Source organism: Sapajus apella, unplaced genomic scaffold (assembly GCF_009761245.1).
Source record: "Sapajus apella isolate SASKATOON/1434 unplaced genomic scaffold, GSC_monkey_1.0 scaffold11, whole genome shotgun sequence".
NCBI lineage: Eukaryota > Metazoa > Chordata > Mammalia > Primates > Cebidae > Sapajus > Sapajus apella.
The window spans coordinates 41,284,334-41,290,737 of record NW_022436951.1 but is presented as its reverse complement, the minus strand read 5'-3'; the positions used below and the strand labels follow the sequence as shown (position 1 = coordinate 41,290,737).

The window sequence follows — 6,404 nt, the reverse complement described above, 5'->3', positions numbered from 1 at the left end:
GGGGGCAGGAGGGACATGGCCAACACGGCAGAAGACTGGCATTTGGGTGGTGGAGGCCAAGGGCAGATGGGCCTTCTCCACACTGGCCTTGCAACCTTTCTGAAATCTGAAGTTACATCAAAATCAGATTAAAAGAAAAATTACAAATACATTAAACTAAGAAAAAATGTCTGAAAGTCTTTGTGGGTTCTCTCCAAGGTGAGTGCGCCCCAGGGCCCTACCCGCTTCAATGTCTTCAGGGGATTCCTGCTCAGGCCCTTTTCCCAGACGTGATGGCCAACTGTTTACAGGCCAGATCAGCAGTGACTGGCGAGTCTTCCTGGAGTCACGGGAAGATGAAGGACCAGGATTCTGATGCAGATGCTCTTGGAGGGAGGGAGGGAGGGATCCGAGGGTTTCAGGCTCTCCTCCCAGGCCGCCAAGCCCTGCTGACAACCTTGGACAAAGTCAGGGCTGCTCGGGCTCAAGTTTCTCTTCCCGGCAGGAAGGAAGGGCGCAAGGCGGCTCCCAAGGCTCAGCCCTGCCCGCGCTTCCCCACCAGGAGTGCAGCTTGGGGCTCCGCTGCCCGGTCCAAGTCCCTTCCGGGAACCACAGGTCTGCTGGTGGCTGGGGTCTTAGCATGTGACTCAGTTTACACTCAGCAAGCAACCACAGTTTATCTGAGCTTCCACAAACCACGCGGCAGGAAAAACGAACACAGCAAACGTTTGCTCAAACCAGAGATCCACGTCCTCCCATCGCCTCCAACGCTCCCAGCAGCAACAGCCCTGCTCGTGGGGGTGTCTCCTCTCCACGGCCCACTTGGGAAGACGGCAGTGCCCATCAGGCCCCGAGGACACCCCGAAAAGCAAAAAGCACACAAACAGGCTCCCCACAGGCAACCTATGCAGCTGGAAAAGGGCACTAGAAACATGCTCAAGTTGAATGAATATTTACAAACCCCTTAAACTGAGAAAAATGACGATGTAAATGGCGTGGAGTAACGCCCGGAATCCGCAAGTCCCACTGTGCGCAGGGCTGCGTGCCAGCAGCCTCATGAGAAAGCCCTCTGCGTGGGGCCAGCGAGGCATGAGTCTGTCTTTTCGCCGCTTATTAAGGTAACAGAGATGGTGAGTCCAGAACATGACGACACACAAAGAAAAGGGGACGGACGCGCCTGCAGGGTCGGGGGGCGGACGCGCCTGCAGGGTCGGGGGGCGGACGCGCCTGCAGGGTCGGGGGGCGGACGGGCCTGCAGGGTCGGGGAGGCAGACGCGCCTGCAGGGTCGGGGGGCGGACGGGCCTGCAGGGTCGGGGGGCGGACGGGCCTGCAGGGTCGGGGAGGCGGACGCGCCTGCAGGGTCGAAGGGCAGATGGGCCTGCAGGGTCGGGCTGTCCTCCCAGCGTGGGGGCTGCACTGAACACATGTGCGTTTACAACCAGCCGCCAGCGTCTTCCCGTTACCAGGAAGCCTGAGACCAGGACGACAAACTTCATGCCTTTACAGAGAACGCAACCCCCCTCACTTTGACAGAGTGTCGCCTGGTCTCCACGGAGGCAACAGCAGGCACGCTCTCGGGACGATGCAAATGCCCACTTCGGAGACACGCAACTGTTTCCATCTGGTTAAAACGGCCAGGTCAGACCTGAGCCAACAGTGTGATCTGGGGGTGCCATGGCCTCAATGCCACCCCAGTCAAGAGACTCCTCCTTAAAAATCCAATGTCCCTCTAGCCCCCCACACACCCGGCCCCCCCCAACCCTCTGCACACCCGGCCCCCCCAACCCTCCGCACACCCAACCTTGTGCCCCTCGAACTCTCCTGGCTGGACTTGCATGTCACCTGCTTGCGGTGAAGGGCACTGAGCTCTACCCTGGCCAAGCCCCACCTGGCCAAGCCCCACCTGTGTTTTGGGAATGGCACCTCCTCCCTTGTCATTCTGCACGTTCAGGATGGCAGGAAGGACCCGAGAACAAATGGCCACGGGGAAGCCTGGGCGTGCGGGGCAGGAAGGGTAGATGTGCTGGGTCCTTACCGGGCGGCCGCCGTGTCTAACCCTCAGGGAAGGCCCCGGCAGTGCCTCTGCCCTGGCCATGCACAGGGGGCCTCTGCGCGGGCTGGGTGAAGGGATGAAGTGTCCCCAGCCAAACCCCACCCCGTGGGCCAGAGAGCAGCACCCAGACACTGCGTGCCCCTAGGTGGGAGTGCGGCACAGACAGCAACCCAGCTCCAACGTGGCCCAACTGCTCTGGGAAATGGCAGGACCCAACCTGGTCCATCCACTCCGGGGACAGAAGGGCCCCAACCTGGCCCATCTCCCCTGTGGGACGGCGGGACCCGACCTGGTCCATCCACTCTGGGGGGACATCCTCAGTGGACGATCCCAGTTCCAGCCAGGACACAGCATGAGCCACTGTACTGACTCCCACAAAACTGGCCTCCCCTTCCGTCCCCCCATTTCTCACTCGTCTCCACATTTAAGGACTGAAAATGCTCAGCACACCTCACCTACAGAAACCCTTGTGAAGGCCTGCTCCTCTACGTTTCCCATCACAGGCAGCGCCTGTCCACAAGACGGCTCAGAATGTCCCCTCAGGAAGCTCAGTTCGTGCCAAGCTTGTGGTCCCCCTAAAACCAAGTGCAGCAAAACTCGGGACACCTTAAAACCACGCGGCCAAACAGCCGGGAGCAACGGGAACGGCCCCTTCACAAGCACCATCGTCCCTCCGGCGGGCGCGTGGGGTCCCCGAGGCGTGGGCCCTCCACTTCACATCGTGGCGACGCGCGATGGTGCCTGCGATCACTGAGAAACGTGACTAATGAGGCCTTAGAAGAAGAATCCTGCAGCCAGTCACATCCAGGAGGCGACGAAGGAGGCATGGAATTTCAACCCTCTCCTCCCACCCAGAGGAGGTCGCCGGCCGGCCCGGCTCCCACGCACCCCAGAAGAAAAAGCGCAGCAGCAGCTCAGGAATTTCCCCTGAAAGGAGACTCGGGCGGGTGTCTGCAAATAGCTCGAAGCCATGAATCATCCAGGAATGTCCCTCACCTCGGCGGCGTGGAGCGTCCGCACTGCCTGACGAGGCTCCCATGGGTGCTTCATTCTGTAGACATGGCCGTCAGAGTTAAAAACCCACAGGACCCGGCCAGAGTCACTGGGAAAAAAGCCCCTGTCGAGGCCGCCTGGACCCCGGGCCGCCCACAGCCGCCTCCTGTCACCTCTCCACAGCGTTTCAAAGGCTGTGGTCTCACAGCAGCTCCCAAAGCCCCTCGGGGCACCGCAGGTCCCAAAGACAAGCCCATCGGCGATCCAACAGTGGGGCCTGGACGGGCCCAGAAACCTGGCTGGGGTGTGAGGAAGGCCAGCTGTGCTCGTGGGTAACGGGAGAGGACATGGTTCCCGAGGGAGACCTCGCCAAGGACGCGGACTGCAGGGAGGGCGCCTCTCCTCTGCGGCCTTCCTCCCCGAAGTACCCAGCCCCAGACTAACCTTTAGAGAAAACACCAGACACCTCCCAACTGAGGAGTGTTCTCTAAAACTGACCAGGACTCCCCAAAACTGCCATGGTCATCAAAAAAAGTCCAAGGAACTGCCACGGCCAGCAGAAGCCCAAGGGGGCGTGAGGACTCAGTCTTTTGGGCGGGATGCTAGACGTGTCCTGGGACAGGAAAGGACACGAAGACCTGAGCCCCGTGGCCCGTGGCGGCTCCACACAGCTGCGTGCTACCCCCCCGCCGCTCCATCCATCCCAGCGTCTTCCTAGCTCTGGGAGCAGCCCCGGCCTCAACCCACCTCGTGCCTGGGAGCAGCCTGTTTCAATGCCCTCTCCCCGGAGGCCCCTCACTCACCCCCTGAGCGGCCCTAGGCAGCTGGCATCGGGTGGACTGCCTTGCCCACCTGCACTGGGACAGGGCCTCAGCCACTGCCACCAGCTCCCGGCTCCCATCCCTCCAGGTTTAAGGCAGTTCCAGCAGCGGCTCTGCTCCCAGCTTGTCTGGTGCCTGCCTGAACCCCATGCACCAGGCTGACCTATCCCCAGAGACCAGGGTCTCAATGGGACGTGCCCCCCGCGGACATGCCCAGGACTGACAGCGTCTGGCCAGCAAGCCCGGCTTGGGTCCAGACCCCAGAATTACAGTCTCTTGTGGGCCCGAGACCTCGGAGGGGCCCTCCCAGTGGCCACTGAAGGCCGACAGCGCTGCTGGAGAACCGGAGGCACCACGCTGACCACCGCGCTCCTCCTCAGCCAGGAAGGCAGCAAGGTCAAGCCCTGGCCTGGAGAACCGGCCGCAGGCGGGCAGCCGCGTCTCATTTTTCCTGCCTCTTCATTATGAAAACGACCCCAGGTAAGCAAGTAGGCAAACATCGTGTGCACCCCCAGGGGTGCTGGCTGTGCACACACAGATCCGCCCCCCGAAGCCCAGGACTGACGTCAAGGTGCACAGCAGCCCCCCCCCCCAACTCCCCAACACTGAGCAGCCTGGTGGCCCTCGGGAGCTGTGCTGGGTTTTCTCTGGCTGCGGCTGCCTGGGCAAGGACTGACCCTGCTCACCCGACAAGAGCCTCCCACCACGTCCCCAGCTCCCTCCCTACCAAGGCCCCAGCCAGAGGCGACCTCTGGTCTTTCACTCCAGTTTTTCCGGCCCCTTCTCGTGCCGTGAATGCAGACCCTCAGTCAGCAAGCAGACCCTGACGGGCAGGCTTCGGGGGCAGCCTCCTGGGCTCGTCCAACCCGGGAGGGGAGGAGCTGGCCGCAGGTGAAGGACCAGGACCAGACCCAGCAAGTGTCCTGGCTGGAGCAGGGGCGGCCCCTCCAGCCAGGGAGGTGGCCAGAGCCTGCATGTCAGACCCGACTCACCCCGATCTAAGCTGGGCAGTGCCCTGCTGGGCAGTTTCTGCAGGGAAAAGCTGGCTCACCTCACTACGGCCCTAGTCCCCTCTCAGACGGCAATGCCGCCGTCAGCCTCCCTAACTCCAGGCACGGCCTCCTCCCTTCTTTCCGAGGGGCTCATCCCCGCCCCGTCTCCCTTCTGGACGCCTGCCTTTGGGGTTTTATAGCCATTCTCCGCAAAGGGCTCTTAGACTCAGAGCCGGAAGCAGCTGACAGGCGGGCGGGGCCGTGAGGCCGGCGCCAGGTCCGGCAGCCTCCGCCCCTTCCTGCCCTCCAGTGTGGGTGGTCCGGCCAGCTCCCCAGCCCTGCAGACCAGCAGCGGGCGGCATGGGGCCTGTGCACACAGCAAGGCGCCAGGCCTGGGGCAGGGGACAAGCAGAGGTCCAGGCCCTGCAGCTCCCTGCATCAGGCAGATACCCAGTATGGGTCTGTGTGTCCCCTGGGTCCAGGAGTCTGCCCTCCCCCTGGAGCCACAGGGGCACCTGCAACAGAATGGGTCCCACCTGGTGACCCTGTGGCATCAGCCCACGTGGCCTCTGGGGACAGCCTGAGACTCGATGGACCTAGGAGCACCCCCCCTATGACGCCAGGCTCCCCGTGAAGGGGTGGACCCTGGAGCACTCCCCCACCCATGCCACTGTCTGGAGGCCGGGCTCCTGTGAAGATGGGGACCCAGGAGCAGCCCCCCGACACCACTGTCTGGAGGCCGGGCTCCTATGAAGATGGGGACCCAGGAGCAGCCCCCCGACACCACTGTCTGGAGGCCGGGCTCCCCATGAAGCCACCGAGCAATCTGCCCCTCACAGTTTGTGCTGCATGGGCCTTAAAATCCAGTCACTGAAGCTCTGGGGACACACTGTGAGGACAGCAGCCCCGTGCTCAGGCTTCCACGGCGTTTCCAGCCAAGCCAGCGCCGCCTTCAGAGGCAAAAGCAGGCCCTTCATCACCCGTTCCCAGGGGGGCCTCAACCCAACAATCTCTGCAGACACCACCGCCAGGGTCCTGTGAAACCAGGAGAGCGCCGGGAGATCCCAGCTCAGCTTCAGAGGCACGGGGAGCAAGGAATTGTGGCTGGAAGGTCCTGGCAAGCTGCGGCCAGACACGTGTGAACACACCCCACACAAACAGACACTTGCAGAGACATGCGTGCGTACACATGCAGATACACACTCCACATGCACACACGCCAACATGCTCACACAGAGGACACTCTCCTTACAGACACACGTGCACACACGCCAACATGCTCGCACATGGGATACTCCATACACAGACACACGTGCACATATGCCAACATATTCACACACAGGACACTCTCCTTATGGACACACGTGCACACACGCCAACATGCTCACACATGGGACACTCCATACACAGACACACATGCACACATGCCAACATGCTTACACACAGGACACTCCATACAGACACACATGCACACACGCCAACATGCTCACACATGGGACACTCCATTCACAGACACACGTGCACACATGCCAACATGCTCACACACAGGACACTCTCCATACAGA

General features: G+C 61.9%; 1 protein-coding gene across 4 annotated transcripts in view; it reads right to left on the bottom strand.

The window, feature by feature from the left end:
• Positions 1 to 6,404, bottom strand: part of SLC12A7 (solute carrier family 12 member 7) — a 54,669-nt gene that overhangs the window by 40,284 nt on the left and 7,981 nt on the right. The window contains exon 1 of one of the 4 annotated variants that reach the window (XM_032279160.1): positions 1,444 to 1,467. The exons of the other annotated variants lie outside the window; for them this stretch is intronic. The gene's annotated coding sequence lies outside the window, so the exon portion shown is untranslated. Of the gene's footprint in view, positions 1 to 1,443; positions 1,468 to 6,404 lie in introns of those variants that run through there. 4 annotated transcript variants of the gene reach the window in all.